Source organism: Triticum aestivum, chromosome 6D (assembly GCF_018294505.1).
Source record: "Triticum aestivum cultivar Chinese Spring chromosome 6D, IWGSC CS RefSeq v2.1, whole genome shotgun sequence".
In the NCBI taxonomy this organism is placed as follows: domain Eukaryota; kingdom Viridiplantae; phylum Streptophyta; class Magnoliopsida; order Poales; family Poaceae; genus Triticum; species Triticum aestivum.
In genome coordinates, this window is record NC_057811.1 from 488,348,362 (window position 1) to 488,358,281 (window position 9,920).

The following is a 9,920-nucleotide window of genomic DNA, read 5'->3' on the forward strand; positions in this document are numbered from 1 at the left end:
AGTGTTGTATTGATACACAGACATGCTGCCTTGCTTGAGGTTGCAGAACTCCTCACGCTTACTCTCAACAACACTTTGTGGAATGTGGTGAGCTTTGAAATCCCGACAGAAGTCAGTCCAAGTGGTCACACGACCTCCTCTGGAATCTTTGTATTGTTGATACCACTTGGCAGCTTGATCCTGGAGTTGAAAAGAAGCGAACTTGACAAGTCCTTAGGCCTGACATTGCTACATTCAAAATGCTTGTTGATGTCCACGAGCCAATCATCGGCATCCGTGGCCTCGGCACAGTAGCTGAAAGACTTGGGCTGATTTGCGAGAAGCTGGTTGAGGGTAGCGAAGTGAGGCTGATTGTTGCCTTGACCTTGATTTCCTTGATTGCCTTGCCCTTGGGTGCGTTCTTGCAAGAGTTGTAGAATCATCTGAGCATTGGCGTTGGTGGCTGCCATGATAGCTTGCCATGCCTCCGGAGGCGGAGGTGGTGGCGGAGGGTTCGCCTGACTCCCTTCATTGCGTTCCGGATTCTGACGCGTTGGCGGAGCCATCCTGAAGAGGGTGACATCCGTTAGCATCTTGATAGACAAATAGTCAAGTTGAATCAACGAATAGAAATTGCAACATATAGTCTTCACAATAAACATTCGAACGAGGATGAACGAATGAATTCCATAGTAAATCATCACACTTCCATTAAGGTGAGAAGCCACTTGATACGAGATCGATGAATAAAATAAAAAGGTACGAGTGGAACAAATAAATGGTAAGGATTACCCAATCACAAACCAAATATCTGCGGGAAGAAATGCTAAGAGCTACATGAATCCCACCTATAAACTACCGAAACTTTTTGGTTATACAATCTGGTGTTGGGGATACAGGGACACAAAATATATCACCCAAACTAGCAATCCCTAGATTCAGCTGTATCCATCCGTCAACACATAACCAAGAAACCTTCGGAAATCGTGCACCTCAACCTTCGAAAAGCATCCGTTATACGAGTAATGGCAATACTCCCGAACTCCCGCCCCAGTACTGGGTGGCGTCGAGGTGATCTCACCAACAACTGCATAAAAGAGATTTCGATGTCGGCGAAACTCAGGTATTCCAGAACTGCAACGATAAAATTGTGACGACAACACCTCGGAGCTCAACTCCCCGGGACACTGCCACAACCCCTAAATGCCAGGAGGCACCAAGAACAATGTTCTCATCACAAAACCATCAGAACGATTCTAAGATACCCGCGTGATCCTAAAAAATTTTTTAGTGAAATTTGAGGAGAGAAGAGTCAAAACTTCTACGTCAGGAGGCCTCACCAGAGTGACGAAGAGACTGAGGAGTAAAAGAATCCTACTCTCCGATATATATAATCCTAAGACTCAAAACATTTTTGTTCTAGACTCAACAACGCCAGCGATTCGATCAAACAGGGGGCTCCTAAGTCGGGGATGGCTCTGATTACCAACTTGTAACGCCCACGATGCGACTATATCTCCCACGTGTCGAGGCACGACTTAGAGACATAACCGCATAGTGGTTTTGTCGCAAGAAGGGTCATCTTCACACAATCCCATGTAATGAACAAGAATGGGATAACGAGAGTTGGCTTATAATCGCCACTTCACACAATACATAAATATAATTCATACATCATCCAAAATCCACACATAGACCGACTACGTTCAAATTCAAATGAATATAAGATAACCCCAAATGCTAGATCCCCGATCGACCCAACTGGGCTCCACTACTGATCATCAGGAAAAGACACATAGTAACGACCACGTTCCTCGTCGAACTCCCACTTGAGCTCGGTTGCGTCACCTGCACTGGCATCGTCGGCACCTGCAACTGTTTTGGTAGAATCTGTGAGTCACGAGGACTCAGCAATCTCACACCCGCGAGATCAAGACTATGTAAGCTTATAGGAAGGATGGTGTAATGAGGAGGAGCTGCAGCAGGCACTAAGCATATATGGTGGCTAATATACGCAAATGAGAGCGAGGAGAGAAGCAACGGAACGGTCGTCAACTAGCAATGATCAAGAAGTGATCCTGAAACTACTTACGTTCATACATAACTCAAACCGTGTTCACTTCCCGGACTCCGCCGAGAAGAGACCATCACGGCTACACACACAGTTGATGTATTTTAATTAAGTCAAGTGACAAGTTCTCTACAACCGGACATTAACAAATTCCCATCTGCCTCATAACCGCGGGCACGGCTTTCGAATGATAAATACCCTGCAGGGGTGTCCCAACTTAGCCCATCATAAGCTCTCACGGTCAAAGAAGGATAAACCTTCTCCCGAAAAAACCCGATCAGTCTCGGAATCTCGGTTTACAAGACATTTCGACAATGGTAAAACAAGACCAGCAAAGCCGCCCGATGTGCCGACAAATCCCGATAGGAGCTGCACATATCTCGTTCTCAGGGCACAACGGATGGGCAAGACGTCGGGTTGGCATAGACCCTGGTTGCCCAGGGGGCGCCGGACATCGCCCAGTTTGGGCCAGCACTCGAAGCAGCACTGGTCCGGGGGTTTAAATAAAGATGACCCTCGGGCTCGCGAAAACCCGGGGGAAAAGGCTTAGGTGGCAAATGGTAAAACCAAGGTTGGGCCTTGTTGGAGGAGTTTTATTCAAGGCGAACTGTCAAGGGGGTCTCATAAATCACCCAACCGCGTAAGGAACGCAAACTCAAGGAACATAATACCGGTATGACGGAAACTAGGGCGGCAAGAGTGGAACAAAACACCAGGCATAAGGCCGAGCCTTCCACCCTTTACCAAAAATATAGATGCATTAATTAAATGAGAGATATTGTGATATCCCAAAATATCCATGTTCCAACAGGGAACAAACTTCAACTTCACCTGCAACTAGCAACGCTATAAGAAGGGCTGAGCAAAAGCGGTAACTTAGCCAAACAACGGTTTGCTAGGAAACGATGGTTAGGGCTGACATGGCAATATGGGAGGCATGATATAGCAAATGGTAGGTAGCGCAGCATGGCAATAGAACGAACAACTAGCAAAGGAAAGATAGAAGTGATTTCGAGGGTATGGTCATCTTGCCTGCAAGATTCTTAGAGTTGTCGAAAGCTTGATCCTCGTAAGCGTACTCAACAGGTTCCTCGTTCACGAACTCGTCTCCCGGATCTACGGAAACAAGAGCACAAGCAAAAGGAACCACAATCAATCACGAGAAATGCACAAGCAACATGATGCAAAACATGAATGATATGCAAGATATGATATGCGATGCATATGCGTGCTCCGGAAGAAAAATGATGAACAAGGCAGTAACTTGGCAAACCAAGCATGCCACTGGAAAGATGAGATGATTTCGGTTGAATCGATATAAAAATCACCGGAAACGGATGCACGGTTTGCAAATGGCAAGCTAAACAAGAATGACACGAATCTGCGATTAACAGCATGATAGCACTTAGAATACAACAAGTAACAAAGCTACAGCACTCCAACATAGCAACAAAGCATATGACAGTAAACTACAGGAGATGCTTGACAAAAGATGAACACTGAGCTACGGCTAGATCACACCCCAGCAGGTTCAACCAAGCATGGCAAAAGTGCAAAAGATAACAGGTTCACAGACTTCGAGAAATTACTGGACATGCCTGAAACAGCATCAGGTAGCAATGTTCAGAGCAAGAGATCAACATGCTACAAGAACTTAACATGGCAGAACAAGGCATGGCAGTATTCTACTAAATGCATATGACAAAAGTCCCTTACTGACCATAAGCCAAAAAAGACCAGAAGATATGATGGCAGCCATGTAAACATAGCAAGTTTCGTTAACAGGTTTCAGACAGCGGAAAACAGAGCATGGCAGAAACAATAATATGAAGGCATCTTGGTGAGATTGATGCACTCACTACAGAGCAATGCATGACAAAACAAGCATACCTACAGCAAGATGGCAAGTTTATGAAGCTATCCATGGCAAGAACAAATACATAGTATCAATGGATCAACTACAACAAGCTTGGCAAAATTGAATATTATGTTGACAATCTGCCAGAAATATTTTATAGCAAAAGTAGAGAAAGAATGAGTCATGCTATGGCCCTCCATAATTGCAAACAAGGGCAGTAATGAATCAATTACAACCATATCTACAAAATATCCTTACTGAATATCCCCAAAATATGCATGGATCTCTCTGTAGACACATGAATACATAGCAACAAAATAACAGCAGTCACAGACTTGAGAGAAATTACTAAGTCCCTGAAATCAGAAACGTTACGGAGCCTAGTTTGCATGCTTGTGCTAGTCACCACAGAGATCACAAAAATACATGCCATACACCACTCGAAAGATGGCATGGCATACAACAAAACACATGTAGAGCTCATACCCATAAGGTGCATAGATTAAATGCAACAAAAATAACAAATCTCCAAGTTCTGCAAAGTAACAGCAGTTAACAGCAAGTAGCACTCTTGCACCAGAGATTTGGGCATCAATATGGACTCTAATGAACGTGGTGCAATTGAACAAAATATAGAGCATCACGAGGCGAACATCACGAGGCGAGAATTATGATGCGATGAACAAGTGCATGTACTGTGAAAAGCAAAGGACTTGGAGAAAAACGGGAGAGGGGGAAAAGTCAACGCACGGGCGGTTCCAGATCCGATCGGGGCCGGCTCGGGCGAAGCTCGCCGGAGCTGCGGGGGAACGACGGCGAGGGAGAGGACGGCGAGGGAGAGGACGGCGAGGAAGGAGCCGGTCGGAGGGGAGGAAGAAGGCGAGGAGGTCGGGCGGCGTCGGGCGCCGGAGGAGGACGGCGCGGCGGCGTGCGGCGGCGGTGTGGTCGACGGAAGAGGCGCGAGCCGGGAGGGCCGGCCACGGGCTTCGGTGGGCCTCGGCGGCGGCGCGGGGCGGCTTGCCATGTGGCAGCCTGCGGTTGGCTGCGGGCGGCGGCGCGATCCGTCCGGCAGCGGCTGGACGCGTCCGGCCGCGGAGAGGAAGATGGCTAGGGCTTGGGCTGCGAACGTTTTTCGGGAGAGATGCATATATATAGCTAGAGGGAGCTAGGAGACTCCAAATGAGGAGCGGTTTTCGCCCACACGATTGTGATCGAACGACCTAGAGCATGGGAGTGATTTAGAGGGGTTTTGGGGCTGTTTTGAGGGGGGTTTTACTGCAACACACAAACGGACATTGCGGTTACCCGGTTAACCGTTGGACTACCAAACGACCTCCAAATGGAACGAAACTTGACCGGTGGTATACCAAGGCCGCTTGACAAGACTCGGTCCATTCCGAGGACGTTCAACACCCGCTCACAAAAGAAAACAAGAGGGGCGCGCCGGAGGAGGTGGGAGTGCCGGATTGCAAAACGGACAACGGGGAAAATGTTCGGATGCTTGAGACGAACACGTATGCAAATGCAATGCACATGATGACATGATATGAGATGCATGACATGAACAAAATGCAAAACGGAAAACAAAACCAGACCACGGAGGGAATATCATAACACATAGCCGAAAATGGGAAGAGTTGGAGTTACAAATATGGAAAGTTACATCCGGGGTGTTACATTTTAAAATGTTAGAATAACAAAATTATTTTTATAGATCACACAACCTTTTTTTATACTCATTGTAATTTTATAAATTAGAGAAATGTTGGTTTTATAAAGTAGCATGGCATTTTTTTCATTATTCAGATCATGGCAATTAGGGTCTCTTTTTTTGTTGATGACATTTTTTCACCAAAATAAAGTTAGCTGGGCCTTTGGGTCAACCAGAAGTCGCACCAGAGTGAATGAATTGCTGAAGGGTACATCCACCAGAGCGAACGATCGAAATATTCACAAGAGAGAGCCTTCACGAGCGAACAAATTGTTCGCTGAAGGGCAACCCCCAGCTGTCGTTCCCCAAATAATATTAGGGTCCAGAGTTTTTCATCGGGCTCCTTTGTATTAAGTATTTTATCATCTCATCGGCCACCTTTAGTTGTATTCAACTCTTTTATCCTCTACCTCTTTTTTTCCTCAAATATGCACGAATGTGCATATGGTATATTATAGAAGAAGGGGAAAGAACCCTCCGCGGTTTAGTTACAACAAGAGATTACATGGCGTTACGCCGCCGTCCACCTCCTATGAGCTATCCTGATAACTCGCCATGTGCCCACTCCAGCGTCTCCACAAAGAACACATCCAACTCTCCTCGTAGCAGTCCCGCCTGCATCCACACCTTACTCTCGCTCGCAATTCGGTGCAGAACCAGCGGGAGGCAGGCCGTCGCTCCGTCAAAGACTATGGCATTCCGGTACTTCCATATCTCCCACATGGCAAGGAGGTGATAGGACCACGAGATCGTGTAGGCTAGGGGATTCTGGTAGTGGTGAGAGGAGATGGGGATTATACCTTCTCCTTGGGCGGATGTGCCGGCTCCGGTGACCATGGTGGAGAGGGCGATGGTGGTGGCGGCAGCGATGTGTGAGCAGTGGCGGCTGCGGAGCTTCCCGTCACTGTCAGCGCAAGACCTAGATCGGGTCGGGTGTTTTTTGATGGGAGCCTGGCAACGCGGTGAACCTCGTACTGCGTGCCGTCGGCCCCCACCTTTTTATGTAGCGCTGCGTGAAAGGGGCCCGTCAACCATATTGCGGTTGGGCGCCCCCGATCAGGGCGCGGATCAGGGGTCCGGTGGGCCGTTGGGCCCACACGGTGAAGATCAACCTAACAGGAGGCACATGGTACGTATCGTCTTCGCTCGATGCCCATGCATACCCTGTCTAGCACACTAGTCGGGGCAGTGCCACCTCTCATCAGGCTCATTTAGTTGTATTCAACTACTTTATCCTCTGCTCAGCTAGTCGTAGAGAAAATTTGTTTCTATGTGGCTCCACGCTTTACTTGAAGTTCCTTCCACATCAGACTTTTAGTTGCTCGGTAAAATCAGTGCTTGATCACCACAAGATCATGATCGAAGATTGCACAATAAATTTGGTTATAGTTCGTTCATCAAGACTAAGTCAACGGAGCTTCGTCTTTTTCATCTCCTTCAGACGGCAAGGTGAACTTAGCTTTTAATTCTATGTGTGCGCGTGCCGGCGAGATTTAGCGTCAGATACTTTAGGCAATTCAAGGGTTTTATGGTGATGACAGCATCTACGGGGCGCTGATTTGAGGAGCATGTGCATGAAGACTTTGAAGCTACCACTGCCACGATCGAGCTAACTCGGTAGAGGAGCGGTACAACGCACATTGGCGGCTTGTTCTGTCGGCAGTGATGATGGTTCGGTGGTGCATGATCCTTTCAAAAATGCCTTTTGCCCTCATTTTTATTTGCGCGCCTACACTTTGATTCAGCATTACTTATTCTCACAACATAATCCCTGGCAACAAACTGGGATTTGCTCGACGGGAAAATGGGTGACAACGTACTGCCTTCTCTTTATATTATACTTGAAACTCTGAAGGGCAACTTTTAAAGCCAGCTGGGTGGTGGGGGCGATTGAATGGGATGCCCGCCGAATATAGGGGGTGAAGAAAATCCAACGGCGCGAAAGAGACGTTCCACGCAAAGGGACGAACGCGTTAAGAAATGTACACGAGCGACCTGAGAAGCCGCCATGCATGTATGCATGCATGTGGCCATCTTTTACCTCTAGGATTTTATTTACCGGTCTATGACACGTGGATGGCCCCGCTGCGTACGCCTTTTGAATTTGAGAGTCACAGTCAGCCAATTTTGAGCTTTTGACAATGTATGGCATTGGCATTACAGTTTGGACGTCACACAGCTGGTAGTCGTCGCACACGTATAAACAGACAGAATTCCCTGTAATCGAAACCATTATCCTATGCAGCTCCATTGGCAAGCAAAATCAAGGTGACTTGACTGGTCAGGCCTAGTGTTACCGGAGTGCAAGTAACCTACTGCTACATTGGTTAACTGTTCTTTAATTTTCTAGTATCAAATTTTTAATTGCCGTCAGCCATGCATGCAGCTCTGGTCGCCGCGGTCGTGTCTCCTGGAGCCGGTTGTGCGTGCGTGACAGATAAACACGGGAAGGTAGACGTGACCGGACCATGCCTCTTTACTGGTCAGTGGGGCCAGATTCGCTAGTGCTCTGCACAGAAATCATGACCACACCGCTGTACCACCCTTGGGTACATCGTGTCTCTTGTGAAAATGACACTGATTAATTAAGGTTGAGTCGTGCCAAGAAGAGAGGGGAAATAAGAGCAAAGTCCAGCAAGTCATCGGTGGCAGACGAGCTCCACTTATTAGAAACAATGTTAATTACTTGCTCTTACCCTGTGGGTCAATGTTATTTGAAAACATGTTAATTACACAGGCTCATGGTTTTTACATGTGGGAAAAGGAAATACCGATGGTTTACTGACTTTTTGGCCACCATATACAGTTATCAGACAACACAGAAATCGTATACAGGTCTGCCGCGTCGCTTCTCGCGCTTGTTCCATCCCCACGACTCCACGAGACTTATGATAACTGTAGACCTATCGACTTTGTTAGCAGGCTCTGCCCTAATACTGTATAGTAGTGATACGTTGCCAGGTTGGTAGCAGACTCTGCTCTCATACTGTAGAGTGGTGGAACCGCTACTGCACCGACGAGACACCACCATGTCCTGCATTTTCTTTTTGCGTCATAGGAGGAGGACGGTACTGTAGCTTTGCGACAGGCATGCGCACCGTGTGTTGTTCTATCCGACTTTATTATTCAGAGCATGGTGCACTACTCCAACACGACGCACTGCGTTTTGGTGCATATGCATGTGCATTTTGGTAGCAATTATTTAGATCCCGGCCTCTTCTCTCCACGGCTATAAAACTGGGCGCCTGAGCTTGCCGTCCAAGTGTGCGTTCATCCCACTCTCCCCAGCTATAGCCTCTCCCCTCTCCACCTTCCAACTATCACTCCTCCTGTCTCTTCTCTCCTTCCGGCCACCGGCGTTTGACCTGAGGCACTCACACCGCCAGCTGGTTTAGAATGCTAGCCCGTATGAGTGCCTTTAGAATGCTAGCGGTACGAGTGTCTCAGGGCCAAACTCCGATGATCGGAAAAACAACGGCAATAAAGGCAAGTTTAAATATAGTAGTTATTGATTTATTATGCAAGGTTCTAACGCAAGTTTTGCTTCTAAAATAGGTATAAAAATTCGTTTCTACAGAATATCTTCTACTCCGGAGGTACTAACCGTTTTTATTCCCTCTTAGAACTGGATTGTGCACATCCTAAAATTTCCTTTTTCTTACATCGCCATGTTTATTTCAGGGGCAGGAACAAGCGACAAAAAGGTAGAGAAAAATGAAGAGGTTTTCAAGGGTAACACACTCTAACTTGATCTTCTTACCACAGAAAGTTAGTCCAGTGTTGGCCGTTCGTGTCAAGATATTGATAATCTGTATGTACTGTATAGGACCAAGACGCGTGGTAGTTAACATCACCGACATCAAACGACCACCCTCACCTCAATATGTCGACAAGTATCAACCCTGCTCGACCCACCAGCGCCATCACAGTGATCATGAGATAGCTTATTATGCATGGATCCACACTATAAGAAGAAGACAAGTTGGCCTAGTTGTGTTTGTGTGGTAGCATCGTATCTTTTTTTTATTTCGGTCTTTCTTACTACTAATAATACAATTTAGTCTGATCTCAAAAAGAAAGAAGTACTTAGTCTTGTGTTTCCGAATTAGTGTCTCGGTGATGTTATTATTTCGTCTACTAGCTCGCTGCATGACACGTCTTGTAAGCAAAACATTAGTTGTGAAGGTTATGTCTACCGTGAAGCACCAACCCTATTTACCAAATGACATGCCCACGAGCTTGACCTCTTGTATCAATCCTATTCGGCCAGCACAGGCGGCGGCGCTGGGCCAGCACGCGCG

The 9,920-nt window shown here is 47.0% G+C and overlaps 1 long non-coding RNA gene across 1 annotated transcript; it reads left to right on the forward strand.

Moving 5' to 3' along the window:
- Positions 1-8,874: 8,874 nt before the first annotated feature.
- On the forward strand, positions 8,875-9,720 carry LOC123142226 (uncharacterized). The gene is made up of 3 exons (XR_006470552.1): positions 8,875-9,215; positions 9,301-9,351; positions 9,446-9,720. It is a non-coding gene; the product is annotated as an uncharacterized lncRNA (long non-coding RNA).
- The last annotated feature ends 200 nt before the right edge of the window (positions 9,721-9,920 follow it).